We start from the raw sequence: 13467 nt of genomic DNA on the forward strand, positions 1-13467 counted from the left end.
ACAAGACTGGGGAAGACTGTCCTTCTCATGCAGGTAAAGGAGATAAGGAACGGGAAATGAAAGCTAAAATAAGAGAAAGGGGCCAGATTGAGGGGGTGTGTATGTGGGGAGAGGACTGAAATGTGTAAGGGTCTGTTGAGCAAGAGGGAATAAGAGCGGGCTGCAGGACAGACAGAGGAGGGTATACGAGAGGAGAGAGATGTGTTTGAACAGGATGTGGCTAGCAGAAAAGTTACAAGAATCTTGGATCTATTCCACAAACAGCTCGTCCTCTGAGGCCCACAGTGATGGTGCAAACTGCAACACACAGAGGGGAAACACACGGGTAAATCACAGGATAAGAGCTGATCTTTTTTTAATTACTTTGCAGTAAACCTAAATAAAAACAGAGCAGTCCTCAGGGCAGTTTGCTTTTTCTGGATGAGACAATAAAAATGAAAATGGCTGTAAAAAAAAAACAAAACCCCAAAACAAAACAGGACAGAGTCTTTTTTTTACATGATAATGAATAAGAGGATAAATCCTAGGAACAGAGGAAACTGAGGGGTTTCTGCTGCGACATGTCGATTCACTTACTTCTACTTCTGTTTCTCATTTTACGCTATCAGTTGCATAACGTGTTTTGATGCTTATCTGACCAAAGTAAACTGGGAAGAAATTAGAGAATCTAAATACCAGTGCCAGCAGCACATTTGAAGGCAGGAAATGCACACAAAAAAAGGGGGAAGAAAAAAAAGAAAAAGAAAAGAGCATCTGTGGACATGCGCTAGAAAAGATGCTCTCTAATTTTCATAGCAACAACAAACACTGGGCAAAGCTCAACAGGTTGTTCTTTGGTTGCTGTGGCGCTGAAATATGTTTAGCAGTTTTACAAGAAAATAAAGGTTAAGCTGAAAAACAAGACTTGCGCAGCATGAGAACCAACTTTTTATCTTTTTTCGAATGCAAATTCTATTTTTTTTAATTTACTCATGCAAAACAGAACTCGGGCAAATAAAACTAAACATGTAATTCAATCTCAAGGCGCAAACAGTTCTATGAATTCATCATAAACCACATCATAAAGCTCACATTTCCTAAAGCTGTTTTTTTTGTTCTTTTTTTTGTTTTGCAATAGAAATTAAATTCCGATTCGAATAATCCAAGATGCTTTCACATGAGCGATGGGTCAAACTATGACATCTGTTCAAAAGTGGATCCGTTTGTTTATAGTGTTAGCCCAATTAGTAATGAACTGTAAAATGTGGGAAGACACAATTTACATGGAATGCCATTACCTTAATGAACAACGAGTGTCCAGCAGTTGTACACGGCACGACATTCATTCCTCACCGACATCTGACTACCACACAACAAAGGACGCCGTCAACTACATGGACTCGAGCACAAAAAGAAACAATGGATCGCTTCCTCTCCACTCAAACTTTTTTCTTCTCCTCTTGCAAACCACACTTTTAATTTCTAGCGAAAAAGCCCCAAATTTTTTCATCACAATAACTTCCATGTGAATCCTCACCAGTGTTAAAGAAGTACTGCGTGTTGCTCGATTTTAAAAAACGCGATGGAAAATCTGTTTTTGACCTACCATGACATCAAAGACGTGAGAATAAAATGAGACAAAAAAAATAAAAAATTCTCCTCAGCTACACTTACCTCATAAAGACAACAAAATGTATCAGCTGTCACACAATCTCACAATAAGTGAAGGAAAACAATGGGAAAGGTCTCAATATAATGCTATTGTCTGGACTCTATGTGCAGACAAACTTCATCACCAGGGAATCCCCCCCCCCCCCCCAAAAAAAAAACAAATAATAATGAAAAATACATGAAGACCCATTGTTAAAGACAAATCAACACTACAGACTGATACAGTGGTGCAAACTTTAAATTCACTGATCTCAACAGGAAATTATTTAATCTCTTGCCGTCATTTTTAATAAAGAAAGAGACGGTAAGATGACAACATCAAGATTTCAGCAACGATAGACTGAAAGAATACGAGATGTGAGAAAAATACTAATGAGACATTATAAAACAACCCAAATTAAAACCAAAAACACTCTCTGCAGCAATCTTACTAACTTTTGAAGTAAAAGCACTACAAATCAAACCAAAAATCTAAAGTTGTAGGTTGTACTCAACCCGCATGCATACGTTACCTTTAGAGACAACAGAAGAGGTCAAGAAGAACATGTGGCGCTTGAATCGTATGTGAAGAGCGGCAGCAAGAACTTCTACCCAAAACTTAAAGAATCCCGTGGAATGGCAAAAACTTGCTAGAGAAACAGCGTGCCCTAGCACATCAGGACACCGCGTTTGCCCATTGAGCTCTCAAACCTCTCTCATTTTTCTCTCTCTCTTTCTCTCTCCCTCCCTTGTTGTCCCTCTCTCTCACTCACTCCACAACCAACCACACTTCCACACACACACACACACACACACACACACTTCCACACATGCCTGGTTCAGAGAAGCACAGCCGTGCAGATGTATGCACAGATGGATACATGGATGCATGCAATCAGACAGAAGATAATAAAGAATCATTAGGCGAGCACAGACCTGCACATCACAGTATCAAGTTTTTGCTTTGATACACTGATAGTACAAACAGAAATGATGAACTGGAGCACAGATCCAACATGGTATGGTCATGGCAGAACTGTCATTAAAGCACAAACACAGCCACACTGTGCAGACAGGGGAAGTCCTACCCTCGAGTAGTTCTTCTGGCATTGTGGGGCTCTGTGTCAGGGTACGTCTTACTTGCAAACACACACACACACACACACACACACACACACACACACACACACCACCACCACCACCACCACCACCACCACCACCACCACCACCAACATACTACACTGGTAAAGCACTGCTGTGCTGCAGTGCTTTTACTCCCCCTCTTTCCACTTTTACTTTTAGATTTTGTCAATCTAAAATGTCTTCTAGTTTTTTACTAAAGTTTCTAACGTGCACCTGCTCTGCAGAAATGCAGTCTTTGCTGCTCTGACCCCGGTTGCATACATACAGGTTTTCCAACCAATTTGACTGCACAGTTGATCTCATATACATTTTACAAGATACTGTCTTTCCGTCGAATGCTATATTTGATTTATTCACAAGCTGACTTCTGTGTGTTTAAAGTGCATTAGCAATCTTTGGAATTAAAAGCTTCACTTAAACACTGCTTGCTGCTCCGAGTCTCTGAGCAGCTGAATCATCTTGCTTACTGTACTTGGTGCAAGGCTGTGGTAGTCCAACTGTGTTCTCTGTACCTATACTCCCCCAGGTTGTTGCTGCAACTTAAGCATTTTTGTTTACTTGAGCAACAGTTCAAAAGTATTAAATACTCTCATTAAAGCTGCTTTACATATCAAGTTAGGTTGTGAGAAACAGAAACTAGCAGACCCCATAACAACCGGTGTTCAGTAACACATCTTATATATAAAATAAAAAAATATTGGCTCTGCAATACTGTTATGTCAACATGTAAGTGCATTTCCAGCCTGCCTGGGTGGTGTGTGGGTGGACGGGGGCACATAAATCTGAGGGCTTATAAGATGATTAAGTAAAGAATAAAAAAAAAACAAAGTTATGTTATCGTCAGAAATAATGAATATTTTAGTTTGTTGTTTCTCTGTTATTTGAATGAAACCATCTGAGAACTTATTTATCTTTAACAAATTTTTAAATATGCTTTTATTTTTGATATTAAATAAAATAAAAGTCGGGATTGTAAGAAATGCATTAAAAGTCCCATCTTGGTTAAACATTACCACCACTGTCATGTTCACACGCAGTGCAGACAGACACAAGCACAAGCATGCACAAACACTTTCTCACGCACACCCATGCTGTATAAACCATATCTGCACTCACACAGCTGAGGTTGAGCAATATGTGTTATTTAAGTGTTAAATAAATAATTATATGATAAAGCAAAGTCTCCACTCCTGGTGAACCATATGTAAGTTAATAAGTAGGTTTTGTTTTTTGATTTTTTCCCCAAGAATCCCAAAGAGGGTCTCAGAGTATCTCTTACTCTAAAACAACTCAAAGCTTTTGGGCTCTGTGCCAGCTTCTAACAGCCTATAGTCTGGACCTTAGACGACAGGAATGTTTGAGTAAAAATAATGTACAGTATGCTTTGGCAACTCTCAGGGGGTTTCCTGAATAATTTTGGACTCTAGACTGTAGAACACAGTCAACACTATTAGCCAACCTTCCAGCTTTTAATCTGAACGGAACATACCTGACAGAAATAAACAATCAGATTGGACCCAACAGCCAGTTTTTCTGACTAACTTAATTTATTAGAAATGAATAGCTAGGTAAAGACAAAATTACCTTTGACTATATTTTTGCACTGTGGACTAGTGCCACTATCTGGCTCACATCAGGTTGGGCTGGAGCCCATCCCAGCTATCATAGGACAAAAGGCAGAAAGCAGCCCGGACAGGTCACCAGTCTATCACAGACAGACAACCATCCACATATGGCCAATTCAGAGTCACCAATCAACCTAATGTGCATGTCTTTGGACTGTGAAGAGAACCCACACAGCAACAGGCAGATAAAGCTGGACAGGAGATTTGAACTTAGGACCAATGTGCTACTCACTGATTTGTGAGAAGCCAATACCCTGCTGTATATCAACCTAGCTTAAATATTGATGTATATTATCCATCTGTCAGTTATAGTGCATATTTTAAGCATTATCTCTTCGTAGTATATTTGGCACAATAAAAGATCTTCCAAAATAATCTAAGTTGAGAGACACGGGTTAAAATAAATATTATTTTTAGGACAGTTATTCGTAACATTTGTCTTGCATCAACCCAGAAACCCACTGAACACGTGGTGTCACAGTTTTGCAGATTTGACATGAAGGCAAATAAAACACAATCTGATAGCTGTACATAATGAAAATAACATAGCACAGCTCAGTATTAATATGCATAACAAAGCCTGTTACTTCCTGACAGAAGATGTTGCAGTAATAAAGGGTAAAAGTAGACGATAGCACAGAAAGAAAGGGGGGAAATTATACTTTCGATTTGGTGTTTACTTAACCAAAAAGAATAGTTTAAGTTTGTAAAAATAAAAAAGATAAGACAAAAAGATGAGAAAGAAAATGTCAGAGAAACTTATTATTTGGGCTTTGAAGAAATTTGCTTTTTCAACATTATTTTTCCATTGAATAAGAGACAAAAACACTAAAAAATAATTCATGAATCTTAATGAAGTCCTTTTGTTTGTACCGTTTTATGTTTTTTTTAAGCTCTGTGAGAGTAGCCATAGTTTCTCATAGGTTCCTGACATCACACCAACTTCAGTCCTGGCTAACTGAAAAATAAACAGTGCAGGCAGGAATGGGAGGCAAAAACCTTCAGTGCTGCACAAACAATTTAACTAGAATGTGGGACCTTTTGTAATCATACTCCCAGGAGAAAAACAGGTTTTTTATTTTCCAGATTGATGTGCGACCTGATAAGCAGATGTGCAAACACAAATTAAGTGGCTTTCCTTCCTTTAAGGTTTCAGTGTTTATAGGGGTGACTGGGCTTTGCTTTCATTTTTGTTGTACTTCTTCTTCTTATTACAAAACAAAGAAACCAGTTTAATTCACAACCCCCTGGCTTGATTTGTCTGCTTTTTGGCTGCATCAACACATTTTCTATCCTGGTCTGAACCTCTGACCTCCTCTGTGTTTGAGTTTAATTTGGAAATCGCAATCCAAGTCATCCAATAAAGTAACAAGTGGTAATCTAGGAGCCGAGAGATTACGCGTTAAGCAGAATACGTCAGACACAAGCACAAAGAACACTGGTACAGCGAGTGAGAAATTTGGATTTAGCCCTTCAGTGACACCTCTTCAAATATAAAAACAGACAGAACTGCAGCTTTTTCAACAGCAGACACATTTTCATAAGAAAATCATAACCTTATTATTGTGCTCTCTCTTGAAATCACAGAGCGATTATACATATATGTGCTTTTAACTTAATACTCCTAACCCTCCTCATAAGCTCTAATACAAGTTTCAAAACACAGAAATGTAGTCGGACTGCTCAACCTAAATTTTGGCCAATAACAGTCCATCTAAATACTTGTTGCTGTGCTACGATGAAAACGAAGTGCTTGCTGACAATACGATCAGGTCAAGACATCAACTATACTTTTAGTCAGCTGTGCCAAAAGCATCAATTAATACAGCAATTTAATGACATTGATACGTCAGTGGAAACAATGTCTTACAGTGACACACAGAGGCTTTCAAATGCTATGACCCATGTCTAAACTTTAAATGTGTAAGGGTTTTTTGTGTGTTTTAAAGAACTGTGTTTAAAGAAAATAATATAAAGGTGAAAAGTACAAAAGCGGCCCTTGGAATGGTGCATCACAGCCTGTAGTCACAATGCCACAGGTTAAATTCCAGCTGGGACACAGGTTACAAACTCTGTCACTTCCTCACACTTTCCTAACTGAGTCTTCAGTGTGATTTAGTTTCACAAATGAAGTAAGATAATAAATAATAATATCATGTTTATAAGACAAAGATAAATGTTGCCACTAGGAAACAAAGGCTCTATTGACTACTAGACGACCAACACTTCCTGCCAAATAAACACTTTGCCAGCACTGCTTAGGAGCTTGACCTCTTACTTCGACCTCAAGTGGTGACATAAGCTCCCCTTGGTTAAGCGGCACAGCCATTAAAACAAAAGGCAGTCCTACAGGTGTCCAAGGACAGATTACCAGCTAGGTAATAACAGCAAATTCTGCTACAAGCATTATGAAGTTATACTATTAAAATAAACACGAAAATACAGTCTGAAACAGTCTGGGGCATAAATGCTAGCAATGGAACTAAAAGAGACAAAAAATATATTCTCATTATTTTCTGGTTTATGATGGTGAAATATATATATTTGTACAATGGGTTAAATAAATGAAGTTCAGTTCATAATAAGACTCTCCTTAGAAATGTCCTGGTGACATTGAACACAGCATCTTTGAGATGTTGCAGATATTTTCCAGGAAGGCTGAAAAAAAACGACCGCCTCATTATTTATTTGATTAGCGATTATTAGGCTAAAGGCTATCCACCCTAGATATTCTTTACTGCTATGAAAGGATGTTGAAACCCAGCAATCTGCAAGCAGCACTTATTCCTATTTCCCTTGAAACCACAACAGTGAGATTCAACTAAAACTTGGCAGTTATAATCTGTGGGCAGTTGATGTTTGTGTTAATTATTTGGGGATTTTCTCAAAACTGAGCAGCTTAATGTCCTCGAGGGAGCAGCGAGAGCTGACCTGTTGAACAACGCCACGCATTACCATCGGAGAGGTTACAGCCACATCATTCTTTATTCTGTATTACAAAACACCTGCCACGAAGATTGAGAGCATAAAATAGAGAAGAATGCAAGAGGTGCTAAAAATCATCGAGAAGCTTTGATTTGGCGTGCATCGCACTTTTCGTTGAAATATGAACCCATTACTGATAATTACTTCCATATTCATTACTCCAAAAACTGAAAGTTTGTCACAAATCTGGCAGCTTCGAAAAGTACAAATCCACATAAAAGAGATTAATAACAGAGATGAGGATGAACCCTTGATATCAGAGGCCCCAAAAGGAAATTAAACTACTCCCATCCAACGCTTACATAAAAATACAAAAAACACCTCATCTCCTAAATCCCTCCTGGTGTTGCTGAACAGTTACACACATGCACCAGGCCTATGTAAAGATCTCACACACTCGCTGGATATGAATTTACAGCTGAGGACTGATTGCAGTAAATCGCATATGATGAACCTGCTGGTGAGGAGTCCAGGCAGAGTAGTCTTACCTTGATATTGTTAGCAGGACAGCGCGCGTTGCCCGTGGAGCATCCGGTCATCTGGACCCCCAAGACGTCGCCGCCGACCAACGCCGTCTAAACCCAATCACACAAATCACACATGCCTGGGCTTACAGCGGGCCGCGTTCTGCTCCGCCTGGATTTAAGACACAAACACTCGAGCATGCAAATGTCCGCTCACACCCAAACACACACGCTGAGATTTAGAAAAGGATACTTGACCCTAATCCAGCACTCCTTGGTGCATATTTATAAGGGTCAAAGAGGAATGAGAGAGGAGCACGTGTACATTAATTATGCTGCATATGTAAAAAGAAAAAAAAAGCAACATGATGAAACACCAACATTATGAAGTGAGTGTGAGAGAGAGATTTTTTTAATGTCCCAGGCTGTCTGTGCCCTGGTCTAACTAACCCATTTATGGCCACCTGCAACCTATCCTGCCAAATGGACCAGTGCCAGGTACAGTAGTACAGTCAGTCTACATGGCCTTTATTGTGTGTGACAGACATGAAATGAAAGAGATAAAAGGAGGCATCCTGAGCAGAGAGGGAAAACAGTCACAGACATGTTGATATTAAATTATAATCACTGTGTCCTCGTTCCTTCTGCCTCACCAACTCTCACACACACAAACTCTCCTTCTTGTTAAAGGCCGGTGTTGAACGTCATTCCAATCAGCATCAGCTGAAGTTCTAGGTTAATCCTCACGGCATGCAAACCACACACAGGCGTGCAAACACACACACTGTTGAAGAAATGCGAGGCAGTAATGAGACCGGTTGTGCGATGACCATTCCTGTATGGTTCAGCGATGGGCTAATTCTTCCTGTCAGACACAAACGGCTGTATGTGGAAACTATCATAAGACTAATTTTGATGTCAGGACTTTTAAGCCTGGCTGCACAGGTTCATAAGTTCACAGGCTTGCTTTGTAACACACCGTACGAGAAGAAAACTTTCGAGAGAGGCAAAAGGTTGCAAAAGAGGAAAGCACTGACATCAAATGGCCATTAACCTCAACAGCGCAAAAACAGAAAGTTAAAAAAAATCCTTAGATTACTTGTTTAGAGGTAGGCTCTTAGCTCATGTCTTTACAAAGAAACCTAGAAGACACTGTAGAAAATGTAGAGCAAACAAAAAGAGAAATGTCCTGACATGAACTACAGCTTTTAGGATAAAAGCAGCTCCTCACTTCACTTCACACAAACTCGCTGGTTTATTTAATTCATTCCATTTATCATATACTGTTTATGGTAAATTGACTGGTACTAATATAGTTAAAGCTTTTCTGCTTAACCATTTAAGTACATGTCTTATAGTACTTACTGGTACGTCTGAAGGACTGGTTTTATGTACATACCAGTCCATTTAACACTAATAGTAAGTGGAATACACCACTCTGTATTGAAAGTACTCGGGCAGGTCCATTTACCATTAATAGTAAATATTCTGATGCTTATATAAAAAGAGTTTTTCTACAAAAACTATACAAATACCAGTCTTATAGTACTTGTATGCACTCTGACTGCCATTACACACTGGGGTGTTTTTCCTGGAGTCATTGTCAGACCCTACACTGGTGCAAAGGACTAGCCTGCCATTTTTTCACTTTGATTTTCAGGGTGTCTTTGAATTCAGCTCTCTGTAGGGCGATAATTTTCATTTCCAATAAATGATGAGACATGCTCTCATGCCTAAAACATTACCCAGTTGATATCAGTATAGATAACCAGCATGATTTCTTTCCCACATTCAGACTCTATGTGTTCCTTTCACTTTTTTGAGCAGTGTGTCTAAGTAATCGTGCATTTACTGTTAAAGGTAAATGGACTGGTACTTAGAGTTGGAGCGTTTCTTCTCTGAGCATTCAAAGGATGTTGTAGCCTATCACGCACTCTCATACCAGCATTTTTTCTCTATATCTAAGCGCTTGAGCAAACATATCCGATGCTGCTTCTGGGCTTCACTATTTTGCCCAAGGATACTTCAACACGCTGGAGTAGGGAATAGATCCACCACTGAGACACACAGGTGTGTTACTTATCAACAAGCTATGACGTCAGATATCTACAGTGCGTTTCCTGCTAATAAAATCCACCCAACTCGACAACAGTAACACTTTCGCTGTAATACATGAAAGGAGGAAATAACTAACACTGAGTTCAAAAGTTGAAAGCAATGGCCAAGTTTGCAAACGAACCCTCTTGTGACCCCTCTGAAATACTCAGCTGGTTTATGTGTCGCAACAATAAACAACAGTTTTAGCGCTTAATTTACTGCGGTCATTTGACTAGTTCACACAAGAACAATAACAGCTAGCTCGTTAGCATAGGTGTGACAATATAAGCTATAAGATAATAAAAAAAAATCCGCCTTTGGATGATAACCTACTATTATAAACGCAAAGTCTACATTGAAAATTACACAAACCTTAATTTGTCTTCATAAAACTGTTGTGCTGAGTGTTGAAATCTTTTACTATCAATATCTCCCATCAAAAGCTACAGTACTCTTCTCCAGGAGATAAAACAAGTTACCTGTTGAACCTTGAAGCCTGTTGATTCGTGATAGGCTGTTTGATGTCCCGACGCCCAGATTAACCAATGAAAAATGCTTCACTTTAAAACAAAATAAAAAAAAAAAACAACACTTTGATACAAGGGGGTCTATTTACTGTCACACTTAACCACTTCTTCTTTCTCACGAAAAATCAGTTCTGCATTCAAATACCTCTGCATAGGGTACTGCAATAATGTAATGTAGGCCCGCTGCATGTATAAATGTGTCGTAGGCCAGAAAATGTCATTGGAAATGTAATCCAGACACTGACTGATAGAAAATAATGATTTCTAATGCCAGTTGTGTCTTTCCAGCTTCAGTTCTGTGAAACACAGAGACGAATCGCTATAATAATAATTACTCTGCCCTCCCCTCGTGAACATATTGTGAAACCAGGAGATTTACCAGCTAAGATTTACACACCTCTCTAAATTAAACCCAGATAAAATGCCATTCCTCTGAGGGGTGATTTCTAGGGAAAAATGTGCTGGGCCATTCGCTGACTGTTATAAACAGGCAGCGGTTAAATCCTACATGATATATCTAGCTCCTGTAGTGTACAGATTTCAAAAACTACTCAGATGTTGCCATAATTCACATCTGACTTAATGGTGGTGTGTGTGTGTGTGTGTGTGTGTGTGTGTGTGTGTGTGTGTGTGTGTTGGGTGGGGGTCAAGTCAACCTGCAGGCATCGGGCAGAAATGACTGAGACAGATGGAAGAAAACTGAGGGGGGTAAGTAGAAGTGAAATAGTTATAAAGAAATATAATCTGCAGGTGAAGGCCAGAAAAATGGAGTGCCAGACACAGGACAGGGCGGGGGGCAAGGGGTGGGTGGAATAAAACTATTAGAAGTGAAAATAAATTAAAGAAATGTAAACTGATCGGTGGGAGGATGTAGGAGTAACAGTTCACGCTTAACCTTTGTGTGAATATTTCAAGGATTGTTATTCTTCCGCTCATTCGTCTCCAGTGAGCAGTGCAGTGTGACAGGGAAAAATGCAGAAGTGGCAACAGCTAGAGTTATTGACCCTGCAGCAAAAATAAAAGGCTTCATCCGAACCAGACATGCATCACAGTAAATACACTCATGTACCAGTTACGCACCTTCAGTCAGTCTGTGTTCTCCATCCCAGCAGTTTTTCCTTGGACCCGTTGTTCAAACAGTTTGGTTTATCAGTGATCTAGATTAGGAAATCCTACATTGTGCAATCTAAGACTAGCTAATGCGTCTTACTTATCTGCAGTTTGGGGGTTTTTTCATCCTGGATGAAATCACCCTGATCCAGATGCAAACTTTTCACAATTACCACATCCCAATTACCAGTTTTCTAAATAAGACATTATCGCCCAGTGTCTGAGAACTGCAGATATAGAGTAATATCCAGCATGCCTCTGCATTGGAACTTCAAGAACTAAATACAAGTAAATATACATTCTGGATCATAGAAAGTGTTTGGTATCTTATAAAAAACAAGAAAAACATGTTAAATGTTATTTTGAAGCTCTGATTTTAGGAGCCCGATATTCAGTAAGGTTTGGATTGCTATAGATCTTCCCTTCTCCTCACAAAGTGTATAAAGGCTGCAAAAAGCAAAACAAGATAGCAGGAACAAATCCACCATTTTTTAAATGATAAACTACACTGGTGAATTGGATATATATGTATAAACAAATAAGGAGGTTTGGCCATAAAGGGTAGATTTTATGAGAGCAGGTACAGATGGTTCAGCACAAAGTGCAAATCAACTATCAGCCTCAAGAAGAAAAAGGGCACAACAGGCATTGCAACAAAAGGAAACAAACCTGCAGAAAAGCTGTGGAACAGCACTGTTTTGACACATGGAACTAAGCTCAACCAGCACCAGCTTGGCGGAGAGGGAAAAAAAAAAAGGAAAAGAAAGGAGGCGGCTAAAGATCAGCAAAAGTGCTTTTTGTGCAAAACAAAAAAAGGAGAAAATCCCCAACAAAAAAAAAAACCCCAAACTGCAGACAGCTAGTGATGTGCGATACTGCAAATCTTCCTATCATTCAGCTGGCAAGTAAACACAGGGCCAGACACAGACGCTATTAACTTATAAAAGCAGGTTATTTGGGAGAGGACGGCGTTTCATGATTTATGAGATGACTAATCATCAATGTAGCTATTGTGCACCTTTTAATGACTCCTGGATAACTGGGATTTTTATTTTCCACTATAATTAGTTAACACAACAAAACGCAGCTTTCAAATTTAATTGCATTTTTGAACTGGGTTTTTTGGAGACCTGGAACGTAAATGCACCTCTAAAGCACTTTGTGTTGACTTTGTTTAAATGTGCTGTAGGCTATAAATAAAATAGACGTGACAGTCAATACAAAACATTTCAGACATTTTTCACAGTGCATGTTTGGAGGTACGTTTCTTCATTCCTACAATTAATTTATTTAACACAAATCAGTGGGCTACATCTTGAACTTAGAAACAAAGCATGGTTCCTATTGTCTGTCCTGCTTGTATTGTCGTCAATACCAATACTGGTGTTGACGTTGATCTACCCACCTCTACAGATGGCTGCAGCAAAGCCCTGGTGAAGCATGGCAAAGGAGGACACCTGCTCTTTTGGTATGTCCGTGGGTTTTTCTTCCGGCAAAGGATTTTCCAAGTGTTACAAATTAACATTTTTGGTTATCAGTTAATTCTCTGTCCCTTAAAAAAAAAAAAAAAAAAAAAAAAAGGAATTTCACATCGAGTTGGCTGTACTTCTCAAAGGGTTAATACAACATTTTTGTTCAGTCTCTCAAACTTCAACTGCATCTGAAAACTGCGTCGCTGTCCAAAAAAAATCTGGACTGCTGTTTGCTATTCAGGGGCTGGTTTACACTGTGCTGATTGCAGGGACGGGAGGTTATGATATGATTGCGTTACTAGTGTGTTACTTCCAGCACTTAACTATGAACTGCTGTTTTGTCCTGGTGAAACACATGCACACAAAAATGGAATACATAAACTTCAATTAAAAACATTCAAACAACTTAACGGCC

Source organism: Rhamphochromis longiceps, linkage group LG14, assembly GCF_057381845.1.
Source record: "Rhamphochromis longiceps isolate RC_006_pf linkage group LG14, R_longiceps_female_GT1.1, whole genome shotgun sequence".
NCBI classification, from domain to species: domain Eukaryota; kingdom Metazoa; phylum Chordata; class Actinopteri; order Cichliformes; family Cichlidae; genus Rhamphochromis; species Rhamphochromis longiceps.